Genomic DNA, 15,423 nt, shown 5'->3' with positions numbered 1-15,423 from the left:
ACACCTTCTATGTCCCACACTGACTTCTAGGGTCCTGGAGACAGCACACAATCCGCCAGCACGGGGTCTGGGCCTGGTCTCCAAGGAGTCAGCTCGTCTCTCTGTCCCACCGCACGACCCCCTGACCCACCCTGTCCCCTCATCTCCGCTTGCAACCCCAGTGCCTTGGAAAGCTGGCTTGGTCTGGCGGTGACCACTGCCCCCGGGCCCTCTCCTCTCCACCTTCCCAGGGCCTGGATGGCCTTTGAGTAAACAGATAGCCCAGCGAGGTATGTGATCAATTAGCTTTGCTGAAAATACAATCATTTTGTTATTCCAAGCTGATGAGAAGGCCTCTTCGGCCTGCCTCTCCCAGCCTCCACACGCCAATCAGCCTGTGTCACCGATATAATTTTCCACATAAACACAACCTTTGTGCAACATCTACTCTTGTAAATAGATGTAATTCCCAAACCAAATAACGCACTTGGAGGGGAAATGGATATTATGCATGCAAAAAGAAAAGCGGTGATTTTTACACTTTCCAGGCAACAAAAGATTACCCCTAATTGCAATGGGGGAGGGAACCGTGCGGGGCGAGGGGGGCGGCAGCTGCTGGGAAGCAGGGAGGCCGGCTTCCAGGCGGTTTCTTCCCCTCTCTCTGCACATGTGTGAGAGCGGACCACCAGGAACTGCTTAACCCGGGGTTTGTCCTGTTTAGGCAACGGGAGAGCGTGGTTATTGTTGTTGATATCTTAAAGGAAATGGCGAGTTACTTAATTATATGGTTGGAACTCCCTTGCCAGCAGGGACCCCCCTCCAAACCCCAAACTGTACACATCCTGTTGCAGAAATGTCCCCTACATTCCTGGACAGGAATGGCCTCGGTGGCCGGGGACTGTGTGAGTTCCTCTGAAAGGCACTGGTGTGTCTTTCCCAGTGTTCTGCTTCCTCAAGTCCATCCTTAAATTGGGCCTTAAAAGCAGCGGAAGTTCCCAGGCAGCCGGGAGGGAGGGCGCCGCAAAACCCACTGTGTAACCCTGGCCAGGTCTGGGCACGGCGACCTCCTGGGCTCTCCAGTGCCATGGAAATGAAGGCGGGGACGCCCCTCCTGTGCCTCTGGTCTCTCTGTGTCCCCTTCTGCTGGAAGAAAAAAGCCCTTTGGGGTCACAAGAAGCCCCTTGGAGGATCCCAGGCCAATTGAGGGGCAGAAGGAGTGCTCCGAGGGAGAGAGCAGCGGCAGGAGGAAGCTGACCCTGCACAGTGCCAGCCGCCTCTGGGCCGGGCAGCGTGGCCCCCATGGAGCCAGGAGGCACCAGAGCGAACCCCTGGGCCTTACTCCCTGCATCTACCGGTGGCCGTCAGAAGACTGTCTTTTGCAAAGATGCTTCTATCAGCAGGTGAGTAGTGACATCGTGGCCTCAAGCAGGCCTTGATGCTTTCATTTCATGCTCTGGGTCTTTATTTTGTCCAAATCCAAAACAGTGAGTGAGGAGTTCGAGAGGAGATGCTGGTCTGTATATTGAAAGATAAAGCACAGGATCAGAGAGGAGTGACAGAGTGACCATGGGGGGCCCCGTCCAGGTTCCCAGGTTCCAGGTTCCGTCTCCAGGCCTGGAAGGGGATGGGTGGGCGGCCTGTAACACTTCAGCGACAAAAGATTTTTCTTTCTGACCCCCGCTCCCACCCCTCCCCCTTTGCCCACAAAACTCGGCCTAAGAACCCTCATCCCCCAGCTCCCATCCATCCCGGGCTCCTGAAGGCCATCTGAAACTCATTAGCTGCTTGAAATGATTGTCATGGGAGCTCTTGATGGAGAACAAGAAAGGGAGATGGATACTTTTAAAGGACAGCAATCGGGACCCAAATGCTGGCAGATGTTTGGAAGCCTGGCTGTTTGAGGAAGGGCCCCGGGAGGCCCGGGGGGCCCGGGAGGCGTGGGGCCAGCTCCTCCACCTGACCCGGGCAGCCCCCACCCTTTGTCTCAGGGCCGTTCCTGGAGCCCAGGCTGGATCAGCTGGCCGTGTTCTGGTCTCCTTCCCGGAGGAGGAAGGATCAGCGGCCCTGGGACATGCGGCAGCCTGATTCAGAGGACAGCTGTGGCAGTCCCCTGGTTCTTTGCCAGTTACAGCTTAATTCCTGTACTTTGTAGATGAAGCAACATTCTGTTTGTCATAACAAAATAAAAAAATATCAGCAATGTTGGAATTATGAGAGCATACAGTATTAAAATCATGGAATGAAGAAGCTTAGAATTATAGACTCTTCAAAATGTAGAACTTTAAATAAAAAAATACCCCTTTGCATTGTAGAGAGTTAGAAACCCAGAAGATTCAAATCATAGACTGTTAGAATTCTTGAAAAAAAAAAAAGAAAAAGATTTAGAGAATCACAGAAATGCTTTTGATTCTTAGTAAACAGAATTATGGAGTTTTAGAATTGTGGACACAGAATTCTCAAAAACTAGAATCGTAGCGCATTAGAAATACAGAAAAATAAATTTATAGCAATCCAGAATCCTGGTCTCTTAGGATCATAGAACACAAGAATGGTGGAATGATAGAATATTAGAGTAAGGAAATATTGAGGGATGTAATCTTAGAATCACAGAATATTAGCATCACCAATGAGAGAATTAGAGACCCGTGGCTTTTACAATCACAGCAGCTTGCAATTACAGACTCATTGGATGACAGACGTTAGAATCACGGAACATTAGAATTGGAGCGTGTCTGTTTTGTTAGAGAAGTATAGGATCTACGAATTACAGAATTTTGGAATTATAGGCTTTTAGATAACAGCCTTGAAGAATTTCAGAGGCAACAGGGGATTTAGAGGTCATTTGGCCTCACTTCTGGCCCAGCTGGAATCTTCACCTAAGCCTTTTTACACACACACCCCACACCCAGCCCTTGGCGATCCTGTGCTATGTCCAGATAGCACGTTTAATCTGCTCGTTCCTTGTACCCCCTGGAGCTGCTGGTCTCTTTTTCTGCTCCCCTCTCATCATTACAAATTCCTACCATCCTCTGTTTTTTGAAGGGACAGTTTGCTTTTCTTTCTGCAAGTCACCCAGAATCTTAATTCCCCATGCCTGGGCCCTGCAAGACAAGATTATTTCAATGATTAACATATTAGGGAAATGAAGCTTTGGCCCCTTTGAGGCTGGGGTCAGGGGGAGGTGGGGGAGAGGGGGGGCACAGGAGGGACGGACAGACTTGTGCATCTGTGTGTGTGAGTGTGCCTGTGGCCTCTGTCCCAGAAACAGCAGCAAACGGGTCCAGATAAGAACCTCTGCCCCCCGTTCCTTCTAAAGGAGGTGGGAGCTACCGCTGAGGCCCAGACCAAGCAGCCAGGCCTATTTAGGTGAGAGCAGATTGGAAACTATAAACTATTTTATGCTTATTTACTTTATGATCCTCACAGGCTGGCGTTTACACAAATCAGACAACATGTGGATTAGAAAATTTGCTAGGAATTAACAGTCTCTGATGGTTATCAGTCTCGGGCTGGTGGAAGCTGAGTTGATGAGGATGGTTCAGCGATGAGCTGATGATGTTATTGTATCTCATCGGGGTTCAGAGTTGTGGGGGACAGTATGCACAGTGCACCGGGAGAGATAGTAACACTTCAGATTCTATTGTAGTGTTTAGGAATAAGCCAAAAGCAAAACAGCCAGCTTCAGGGTCCCCTTCATCCTTTGGAAAATGTTCACTTCCTAGTGAGTTCATCCCAAATTGTAAAAGGACCGGGTAGAGATAAACAATTTTAATACAGAACCTCCTGCTTTTTTTCAAGCACCATGAAGACAGTGGCCACTTAAATACAAGGATGTCTTCCTTGAAAGATGTTTTCTCCGGCTCAGCTCAAGCACGGAATCGTCCCGCCCCATGTCCGCCTAAAGCGCCACAGACTCCTTAGGGAGGGAGCCGCTCGGGAGAAAAGCTAAGCGGCCAATCAGTGCAATTCTTCCCACAATTGACAGTTGACAGTAGACGATCCCTTCCACCAATTTCAAATCTTTTGTTAAAAGCCAATTTAGTTTACAAACTGCAAAGCACCCAAACCAAATGGCAGTGCCCACCTGGTTCTGGCAACACCATTTTTACGGAGCCGAGATTTTTTCCAAAACTGCAACGCCTGCCTGAGCGGCAGAGCGTGGTGGGCTCCCGGCGCTCTAGCCCAGCCCTGTGATGCTGGGCTGTGTGCCTTTAGGCAGGTAGACCTCCTCTCTGGGCCCCAGTCGGACCACCTACAGATCAGAAGTTAGATTAAATAATCCAAATGGGGGAGCAAAAATATTAGAAACAGGAAAAGAACAATTTGGTTTTGTTTTTTAAAAAGCACAAAAACCCTAGGGGGGAAAAAAATTGGTTTTGTTTCCTATTTGCGAGTTGAATTTCAAATTAGGCCAGTGTTTCTATTTATTTTTGAGGCAGTTCAACCAAGAATTGCTGTTTTCATAGCCCTAGCTTTTGATTTCAGATGCTAAACAACAAAACCCTGACCCAGACTTACTTGCTTGACTACTGACTGCAGCTTTTGTATGCACTTTCAATGGAGCGGCATATCGCATTAAAACGAATGACAAATGCAGTTGCCTTCCCAATTCTGAAAGAAACATGGTGGAAAGGAGCTCACTGGGTGTCAAGGGGTCTCATTGTGTGACTCAGTTTCCCCGTCTGTAAATGGGGAGGGGATGGAGGTAGGGAGAACTCTTCCTGCTCCAGAGCCAAGTTGGCGCTTCTGAGGCCCCAGCCCTGATTCTAAGCAAGGCTGTTGGGGATATTGTGTCCTGTTACATGCCCCTCTGGGGCCACCCCTGCTGATCACAGTGCTGGGAGGGGTGGGGCCTAGGGAAATGAAGGGCCTTTATAAAGGGGACAATGGCAAATCCCCAATTTGTGGACAAGTCCCTTTCACTGGGAGCCTGAAAGGCTAAGGAGGGGGTGGGCAGGGTGAATGGGGCAGAGGGGGTGAGGTCCCTCTTGCTGTGGCCCCATTGAAAAAGTCCATGGACCCAGCAGCAATGAAAGGAAGTGAGTTAAAGAGGCAAGTGTGGGGGGAAGGGATGGCCGTGCTGGGGGCTTGGCAATCTCCCTAACAGATACCAGTCATGACTGGAGGGCTCCGGCCATGACATAGCCACCGGGCAGGCGTGGGACTTATGGCTGGGACAGGTGAGACTGGATCTTTCTGGAAAGGCCAGTGTTGAGGATAAGGTTGAAGGGTGGGGTTGGTTATCAGCTGGTTTGACTGCCAGCCCCAGACCAGTCCATTCTGCCAAAATACCCTGTCAGGGCAGCCCCCAACCAGCCGCCTGGCCCCACAGCTGGTCACTATAGACAAGCAGCCGGTCCGTTCCTCCCACAATGGGTCAGTTTAGACAAACAACAGGTCAGTCCAACCAAAACAGGTCAGTTCAGTTATAAAAATGGTCGGGGGGAAGACCAACAGAAAAACAACAACAATACCCGTTCAGTTTTTAAAAGGTAGTCATGCAACTCCCTTGGCTATTATGTAAGGAAACAACCAATCAGTTCCCGAAACAACTGCTCAGTGTTGTCCAGACACTAGGTGACTTGACAGGTCGGAAGGAAACACCGGGAAATGGTCCTTTCGTCCAGTCCAGCAAGGTTGTGACTATGGACTGCCCGATGTCCTGCCCTCACTGAGACCCAGCTGGACACTCCCGAGCAGGTGGAATATCCAGGATTCTTCTAGAGCAGCGGTTCTCAACCTGTGGGTCAAGACCCCTTGGGGTCAAACGACCCTTTCACAGGGGTCGCCTAAATACATCCTGCATATCAGATATTTACATTACGATTCATAACAGTAGCAACATTACAGTTATGAAGTAACAACGAAAATAATTTTATGGTTGGGGGTCACCACAACATGAGGAACTGTATTAAAGGGTCACGGCGTTAGGAAGGTTGAGAACCGCTGTTCTAGAGGCTGCCGGAGGGACAGGAAGCTTCCCTGGGCATTTCCCGGTGGCCCTACTACCTTCCCAGGCCCACTCATATTAACTGCTTTAAAAAAAAAAAGAATTCAAACAAAGCAAAACAGAAACCTCTCAATCTACATTTCTCAGTTAATGGGCCAGGTAGAAAGGGGACATGCTAACATTCCCTCTTAGGGGAAATAAGGAAAGAAAGGATCAAAAGAAGCATGGGGGTCCCGGCCAGGTGGCTCAGTTGGTTGGAGCATCATCTCGTACACCAAAAGGCTACAGGTTCGATCCCCAGTTGGGGTGCATGCAGGATGCAACTGATAGATGTCTCTCTCTCTCTCTCTCTCTCTCTCTCTCTCTCTCTCTCTCCCACTCTCTCTAAGAACCAATAAAAATATATCCTGGGTTTAAAAAAAAGAAGCATGGGGGCACGGGGGAGGAGAGGAAAGGAGGAAGGAAAAGGGAAGGAATGATGGAAATAATAAATCCACTTAGCACATGTAGAGCACTTTACAGTTAGAACGTACCATACAGTACATTTCGATGATATATAACTACCTTTTGATAATTATGCCCATTTCAGAGATGGGGAAACCAAGGTCCAGAGCAACAAAGTAACCTTGCCCATGTTCCCACAGTCAGTTGATGGTGGAGCTGGGACAGAGCCTGGGTCTCCTGTCCCTTGTCACCCTGATCAATCTCCCAGTTATGACAATGTTAGAACTGCTGGGAGTGGGGCTTGGGATTCATAGAGTCTCATCTTAGGAGTGATGAAAGGAAGCTCGGACAGAAGAGCCCAGAGTCCTTACCAAGAGAGCGCAGCATTTCAGAAGCTTCTGAGCTGAGTGTCCGTCCTTGGCAGAAAGTTCTTCTTTGTGTCTAACCACACTCTCTCTTGCTTCTGGGCCAGGCTGGATGCTCCTCCTTGTGGCCAATTTCTGGAGGTGAGCATTCGAGGTCTGAGGAGCCTGGGAGTGGGCTGGAAGCCCCTCTCCCCTCAGGTGGCAGCGGGTCTGGCTGGCGGAGGAGAGCCCAGAGGGCCGTCTCTGTGTTTGGTGAATAAACACTGGAGGCCAGTTCCTGGCTTGTCACTCTGCTGCCTTTCAGCGAGTGAGAGGCTCGGTGGGCAGGAGGGAGTTCCCGCAGGCGGCACATGAAGAGGCCGGGCCTGGGGGTCTGGGGCCCAGGCAGGCCCGCTCCGGACAGCCAGTAGAGTCAGCCTTTTCAGGCCACAGGACTTCACACCTTTGAAAGGCTCCAGAGCGACCCACAGCAAAAATAAACCGTTCCTCCCATCCGTAGCGGGCCGACCATCCTCAGGGGCTCCGCATCATGCACACGGAAACCCTGTAAAAGGGCCCAGTGTTTCCTTTCCCACTCCTCGAAAGGATGCGTGCTGAGCCTCCTGAGGACAGCCTCGTTGGGCGAGAGCGCTTTATCCACGGCCCGCAGGCCTGGTTCCAGCTCCATCCCCCTGGGCTAAGCCACCCTGGCTCTCTGAGCCTTGGTTTACACACCTGGAGAACAGGAATAGAAATACCGCCCTTCGACTTTTCTTCCGTGTGTGTTTGATGATGCAATAAGGCATATGTGTGAAAGCACTTCGCATATAGTAGATGCTTTATGGCCTCCTCTTTCTTTTACTATCTACATAACCTAGAGCGAATCTGAGTTCCTGTCGGAGCCTCAGTTCCCTCCTCTGTGAAGTTTACTGCTGACATAGTCGGGATTAAGTGAGACAAAGGGTTAGTATATACTCTGTTCGCTCTAGTAGTAGCTTCCCTCTCTCTTCTTTCTTCCCACTCCCCCCACCCCCCTCACCTGGGTCTCAGGAGCATCATGTTACAAATGGGAATGGGAATGACCCTCCAGGGCGGGAATGCTATGAGGATAGATGCCATGCCATAAGCACCTGGTGAGCCTGGCAAGGCCACAGAACTGTGGGAGAGGCTAGATCTCAAAACTCCTTGAAAGGGAGCAGGAAGAATACAAGGGTCAGAGAGTCCTAGGGCTTTTACAACAAGTCTCACTCTAGGACGTGGCTTTGGTTTCATCCAGGGATGGTTCAAGCAGGAACGTTGGGAGCCTTGAGGAGAAAGAGAGGCACCAAGGAGGGCTTCCTGGGGGAGGGTGCTGTCCAAAGCTGTGGAGCTTAGTCTTCCCATCCAGGTTTACGTTGTTGCAAATGCTTGAAGCCCAGACTGCGGCTGGCTCCCAGCAAGTTGGGAGCTGCCCTGAGAAGTGCCTTAGTTCTCCCACCTGGGATTTACAGCCGGGAGGCCACGGCCAGAGCTAGGACTAAGAGGTGGGCGAATGCAAGAGCAGATCCCAGCGTGAACTCTCCCGCAACAGAGCCAGCTGTCTCCAGAGCAGCAAGCTCCCTGCCACCGCAGCTACCAGCGCGGCTGGAGAACCCTGGGACAGGGACTAGGTGAGAAGTGGGACTACCTGACCGCCAGACTTTGGGATCAGACACACCTGGGCTCAGCCGAAATTTGTAGGGGTTAAGATCCTATACTTTGAGGACTCTGAAATTATAGGCGATTGCGTACACTTATTTAACAGAACTCTTACATAATGCTTGCCCTGTGCCAGAAGCTTTTCTAGGGGCTTTACAAATATTTACTCACTTAATCTTCACAACAACCCTATAAGGTAGAAACTGAGGCAGAAAGTTACATAACCTGCCCTCAGCCACACAGCTGAAGAAGTGGTGGAGCTGAGATTAGACTCCGTGTGCATAAGATTCTAAGACCACAAGATTCTAAAACTGCTCCATGTTCCTAAAAATCCAGATAATTTAATTTTATGGAAATTTTATTAAAGGATGAGATGATTCTAGAACAAAAGTTGGCAAACTTTTTAAAAAATATGTTTTTATTGATTTTAGAGAAAGAGGAAGGGAGAGGGAGAGAGAGAGAAATATTGATATGAGAGGGTAACACTAATCAGCTGCCTCCTGCACAGACCCGGAGCATGTGCCCTGACCTGGAATCAAACCAGCGACCTTTCGGCACACAGAATGACACCCAACCAACTGAGCCAGACTGGCCAGGGCAGGAGCTGGAAAACTTCTTCTGTGAAGGGCCAGATAGGAAGTAGTGTAGGCTTTGCAAGCCATAAGGTCTCTGTCATGACTACCCAACTCTGCTGCTATAGCCAGTAGTTAAATGAATGGGCATGGCTATGTGCCAATAAAACTTTATTCACAAAAAACAGGTGGTAGGTGGATTTGACCAGAAGGCTGTAGTTTGTTGACCACTGTTCTCGAGACACAGCTCAGGCACCTTCTGCTCTGATGAGCACCTGCGGGGGGCTCCCTTCAGAGCTGAGCCTTAAGGAAGCCCAGCTCTGCCCCCCTTTGGAGAGGCCGAGGGGCCTGGGATGGCTGGGGTGGCGTCCCGGGGTGTGGGTGGCTCTGAGTGTGGCTTTCTCTCTGTCCTGGAGAGGCTGTTGAAAGGCTCCTCTCTCCAGCAGCAGAGCCTCATTACCCACCGGCTGAAAAACAATGTTAATTTCCCCCCAGCGGGAAGCAGCTGCGCTTGTGAGCCAGGGCTCATTTTGCTGCATGAATATTTATGGCATGTCCCCTAATTAAGCCCAGAAATAAAATGTACCCTGCTCACAGGGGCCACGGAAGACTGCGAGGCAACGGCAGGAACCAGCCTCTTGTGCCTGCGGAGGAGGGTTGTCAGGAAACATTGTGCCCGGAGCCACTTGGCCAGGCCCAGTGTCCACAGGACTGCTGGGGCGGGTGTTCTCTAGCAGGTCAAGCACCCTTCCTGTGGGCACATGCTGGGGCGGGTAGCTATTGTCCCAGGGCTATTGTCTCAGATCTGCGTGGGGTAGCACAGAGGTGACCTGAGGCCTGAGCCCCAGCAATATTGTTTTTCTTTTAGTCAGAATGACTCAGGTATTTAATGACTGGGCCTCAGAGGTCACTCTAGTGGCATCGGCTCACAGAGGGAGAGCCCCTTCAGGAAGCCGGGCTTGAGTTCCCCTCTGACACTGATTCTGTTTGATCTGGGCTGGCCCACAGCTTTCCTAGCCTCAGTTCTCACTGCCACAGTGAAGGAGGAAATGCCAGCATCGCGGGGTTGTTACCGAGAATCATGGGAGGTGACAGAAGAGAAAATATTTGGGGCAGTGGTTCCCACCACAGTTCTGGGGTTTCCTGACCTCCAGGCCCTGCTTCTCTTAGACTGGGTGCCGAGGAAGGCCAGCTCTGCCCAGCCCAGTCGCCTCGAGGGTCTCCGGAAACCATAAATCTTGAGGGGTCCTATCTCCGGAGAACTGCTTGGGCCTCATATCCTCTTCCGCGAGGCCAATAAACCAAGCAAATACCATAAAGCTCCTGACCCCGGCCTGAGGCCCAATGGTCGGAGCCAGACCTGGAATGAAGAGGCAAGGGTTTCAGAACACGACCATGAAGTTGAAGGTGAACCTTCTACCCCCACCCCACCCCCTGCCCTTCCTTTCTAGAATGGAACTTGCCTTTGAGTCTTTTCCATTACTTTCCTCTTTAAACTTTTCACAGCATCCGAGAGATGCATCCTGTGCTGGGTGGGACTGGGATAGGAGGTTGCTTTCTTAAGGTGGGCCCAGTGTGTAATTGTCCCACGGCCTTGGCAATCAGCACACCTTGTAAATCCAAAAGTCAATAAGATGTGGAAGTGGGGGAGACCCCAGGCTAAGAGGCGGAAGTCGGGGGAGTGAGGGTGGGCCAATCAAGGGTGGCTTCAGGGCCCTCTGCCTCCCCCAGGCTGGGCCTGCCCCACCCCTGGGAGGCCCAGGATGTCCTGCTCTCTCGCGCTCCACTTTCACATCCTGAACTCAGGTCTGATCACGTCAACAGCTCGACAACACAGACTCTGAAGGGGCCCTCCGATGACTTCTCTCTCACACCCTTGATTATCCTGAGTGAAGGGATTTCCAGCTCAGAATTTGGCCATGAGCACATGAATGAATGTTCATTGAAGAATGAATAAGTGAATGGATGAATGGAATCAGATGGATGATGTGGGCTCAGATAACATATTTCTGTATTTTCTTCTTTTCTATCCTTCTTCCGAAATGTGCCAGGCCCAGATTTTGGCACATGCAGAGGTTTGACAAACATCTGAAGGAATGAATGAGTGTGCAATGAATGAATGGATACAGAATTTATTACAGAGCACGCACTGTGAGCCAGCCATGCGGCCAGATGCTGGTGTTACAGCTGTGAATAAGACGTGTTTTTTGTCCTCAGGCTCTTACGTTTTAGCTGAGAAGTCAGGCTCACACAGAGTTGAACAATCCATTACCTATTTAGTTACTCTTGTGATAAATCCTACAAGAGAGGAAAATGAGTCAGCAAAGAAGTGAATAAGTGAGGAATGAGTGAAGACAGGAATAAGCAAACAGAATGAGGGAGGGAATAAATATATAAGTGAAAATTAGGGAGAATAAAGGATGGCATGGAGGAATGATGGATGAAGATTAATCAGTTACAAGGGAAAGCATCTGTTCCACATGACCCAGTGTTTATGGACACAAGGCCTGGAAGCCAGAGTTGCCCAGAGCCAGCCTCTCTCCTACTTCCCTGGGGACAGGGCCCTAGGCTGGGCAGAGAGGCTCCGAGGCCAGGAAGCCGGGCCCTCTGCACCCCAAGGTCGGCCCCATTGCCACTTTCAGTACCTCCAGAACCGAAAGTCAGTCTTAGAAAGCGTTGAAGTCTTTAATGTGTAGAATCTCAGGGCCCGCAGATTCTGATTTTTGCTCAGCACCTCCTTAAAGCTCTCACAAGCACTCCCAACCCCATGAGCACCCTCCGCCATGAGAAATCAGGCTCAGAGGGTGAGGGGGCCCACCCAAGGCACGCCGCCAGGGCCTCTGGCTTTATGATGCCTTAAGGAATATTTGCTGGGGCAGATCTGGCCCTTTATAATCCAGCCCCCTTTTCATTTCTGCCCTCCTCCCCTATCCTCTCCCCTTTGGGGCCTCCTCCAGCCTCCAGGCCTCCTCCGTGTCCTGGCCCATGACACTCTGCTCTTCGCTCCCTCTGGTGCACTCCAGACCTCAGCAGGGTTGGCTTCTCCCCTCCTTCAGGGCTTTGCTCAGTAATTTTATCCCTGACTCTTCTTTCTAAATCCCTCCCTTTGCTTTTTCTTTATAGTATGTGTCCTTATCTAACACTTTATATGTTTCTTATTCATTTTCTTATCTGTTTCTCCCACTAGGATGCAAACTCCAGGAGGTCATGGATTTTATATTGCACTACTGCATCCCAGCAGCTAGAAGAGAGCCTGCCTACAAGATAAGTACTGAATGGTAGGTACCCACGAAACATGTATCGAATGGATAGGTGCCCATAAAATATATGTTAAATGAGTAAATGAAGACAACTCAGATCCAGTCTCTCCTCTCCATCTAAAAGCCACTACCACTGTTTTTCTTGCCTGGACACTGCAATACCCTCCTCCCTGGCCCCCACCCTCCTCCTGACTCCCAACCTTCTCTCTGACCCCCAGCCTCCTCCTGACCCCCAGTATCCTACCTGACCCCCAGTATCATACCTGACCCCCAGCCTCCTCCTGACCCTCAGCCTCCTCTCTGACCCCCAGCCTTCTCTCTGACCCCCAGCCTCTTCTTAATCCTCAGCCTCCTCTCTGACCCCCAGCCTCCTCCTGACTGCCAGCCTCTTCCCTAACCCTCAGCCCAGTCTCCTCTTTGGCCCAGAGTGATCCTTTCTCTCTGACAGATATGACCATATCACCCTGCTCTGGAAACTCTTTACTGTTCACCTCTTTTCTTTCTCTTGATTCTGCCATTCCTGACTCTAAGATAAAGATCTAAAATAATATACAAGAAGCGTCTGCCGCATGGCTCACATCAAGTGGTAGTTGCAGTTATCCCTGAAGACACGGCATCCAGTCCGAAGGTGCAATGCGCAGGGAGGGGACTATTTCGGGGTGTGGTGGGTGTGGGAAGCAGCAGGGATAAGCAGATGGGGATGGTGGCAGCGTGTCATGAACTGAGGGACCGCCTGATTGCTGGCAGCCTGATTGCGGCAGGAGAATCCTGACCACAGGGTGCCAGATTGGTCGGATCAGATCCCAGAAGGTACTGAGTGCCACACGGAGGAGCTCTGCCCAGTGCTGAGGCTGCAGGAAGCCCCCTCAACAGCATTCAACACATCTGCAAGCCTGAGCAGGAGTGGAGTGCTCCGGTGGGCTCTTCCCTGGGCAGGCGTCAGCGGAAGTCTCACAGCGATCCTTTGAAATCTGTCCCCATTTTACGTGTAGGGAAACCAAAACCCAGAGAAGTTGAATAACTTTCTCAGAACCTTGAACCAGTCCTGAAATCTTTGTATCTTTTTATTACCCAGAGGCCTAGCACTCATCAAGTGTTTGTTGATCGAATGCAAGATCTGCCAGAGCCACCCCAACAGCCTGCAGGCGGGTGCTATTTAACCCCGCTCAGCCCCTCCCTGGTTCCCAGAGCCACCTCCACAGCTCCGAGCTGTGAATCGGGGCCTTCACACAGCGTTTCTTGGACTTGGAAGTCAAGAAGCGAATCACAGAACTTTGGAAAACACATTTTCTTTTAAGGAAGAATTTTTTGTTTTCATTTCAAACAGCCCTGGCTGGTGACGAGTGGCAAGGAGAGGTGCCCTGTTTTCCATCCCAACACCTATTTCCAGGTGGGGGCAGGGAAGGCTCCATCCTGAAATGTTATTTCAAAACCTTTCCGGGCCTTGCAGCTCCATTTCCAGGCCACATGCATCAAAGAAAAGCACAATTTCCCATTACGTCGTGTTGCCCTTTCTGAACTGAGCACCTTTCAAAGTGGGAAGACCCAGCTCGCTCCAACACTCCCCGTTCTGTCTCCATAAATACAGTCCCAGCGCCTGATGGGGGCTTAAATAAATAGCTTTGCCGGGCACCTGATGGCCATGGTGCTGATAGGTGTGCTTGCCAAGAACAGCAGAGGGAGGCTGCCCCTCCCAGCCCCTCTAAGATAGGAGGCGACACTGCTGTGCCCCAACACTCCCTGCCTGCGTCCTGCCATCTGAGGCACATTCAAAAAAGAAGGAAGCCAGCGAAGTCTTGTCACCTGATGGGTGAAGACAGAGATGGACGACACGCTCCCTGCCGGGGAAGGCCACGTTCAGACACTCCCAGATAGCCGGCTGCCACTTTATTAACAGCAAATATCCCCATCTGAACCAGGCTGGGAAGGAAAATATTTATGCTCGCCTGTCAGTTGGACCTCCATTTTTCTTCTGCTGGGCCAAGGCTGACGGAGTGTGACCCGTCTGTGAGGCTGCTCCAGCCCAGGGTTGACGGAGACTCAGGACAGCTCTGGAAGGCACGAGGGGCTTCTGGAAGAATGGACCTGGAGCCCAGGAGAGGTGGGCGGGGTCTGTGCAGCCAGAACTTGTCTCAGGCCCTGTTGAACTGTAAATGAGAGAATCTGTGTGTGGGTGTGGACTCGGTGAGAGACTGAGTCCAAATGCACCATTAAATAATGCCATTATTAATTAAAACATGTAGCTGTATTAATCTGAGAAGTGATTTTGACTGAGAATAAAATAACCTTGTATTGTCAGAAAATGCCAACCCTGGAGCTGAGCCTGTCATTTAAGCCAGGCATATATTAAAATCAGCTTATGGCCCAAGCTGGTTTGGCTCAGTGGATAGAGCATCAGCCTGCAGACTGAAGGGTCCCGGGTTTGATTCTGGTCAAGGGCACATGCCCTGGTTGCGAGCTTGATCCCCAGTAGGGGGCGTGCAGGAGGCAGCCGATCAATGATCTTCTCTCATCATTGATGTTTCCATCTCTCTCTCCCTATCCCTTCCTCTCTGAAATCAATACAAATATATTAAAAAAAATAAAATCAGTTTACGTCATCACTCTTATCATGGTCATTATTTGGAACAAAAATCACAAGCCAATTCTTCAGCGGGTCTCAGGGATGCCTGTGAACCTGTAGCCTGGGAAGACGAGCCTTGCTCTCTGTGTTCTGGGAGACAGCTGTCCCCAATTACGATAATTGAGTTATAAGGTGTGAGGCAGAACAAGTCAGGTGGCCCTAGGGAATGGAAGCTTTGGCCTTGTGGGCATGGTGGGATTGTTTGTTTCTGACCCTGGTGAGGTTCCCTTTCCCCAAGTGCTAGATCATTTATCATCCCTACAGAGCATGTACATGGAGTCAGGAGGCCTGGGTTCAAATCCTGACTCTACCACGTAGCAATTGTGCAACCAACCCAGAGCACCTTATTCAGGATTTAATTTCCTGGATAAAATGGAGTTAATAAATGTCTCCCTCTTGGGGCTATCTTGAGAATAAAGTAAGGTAAAGTTCTGAAACACTGAGCCCAGACATTCATAAGTGATAAGCAGTAGTAATGGTAGGCGTGGCACGCACAACATTATTCTCTCTCTTTAGAAGTGTGTCAATAATTTTTATAGATATGCAAATTGCTATTTGCAAATGTGTGCAAGTA

The 15,423-nt window shown here is 50.4% G+C and overlaps 1 long non-coding RNA gene across 1 annotated transcript; it reads left to right on the top strand.

Annotated features, from left to right (window-relative positions):
• The first annotated feature begins 812 nt into the window (after positions 1-812).
• Positions 813-14,641, top strand: LOC308516625. Its single transcript, XR_013995766.1, has 3 exons — positions 813-1,379; positions 12,154-12,244; positions 13,302-14,641. It is a non-coding gene; the product is annotated as an uncharacterized lncRNA (long non-coding RNA).
• Positions 14,642-15,423: the final 782 nt, after the last annotated feature.

The sequence above is a fragment of the Myotis nattereri genome (assembly GCF_964212035.1).
Source record: "Myotis nattereri genome assembly, chromosome: 3".
NCBI lineage: Eukaryota > Metazoa > Chordata > Mammalia > Chiroptera > Vespertilionidae > Myotis > Myotis nattereri.
The sequence above is the reverse complement of the archived record's forward strand: the minus strand, read 5'-3'. Positions and strand labels throughout refer to the sequence as shown.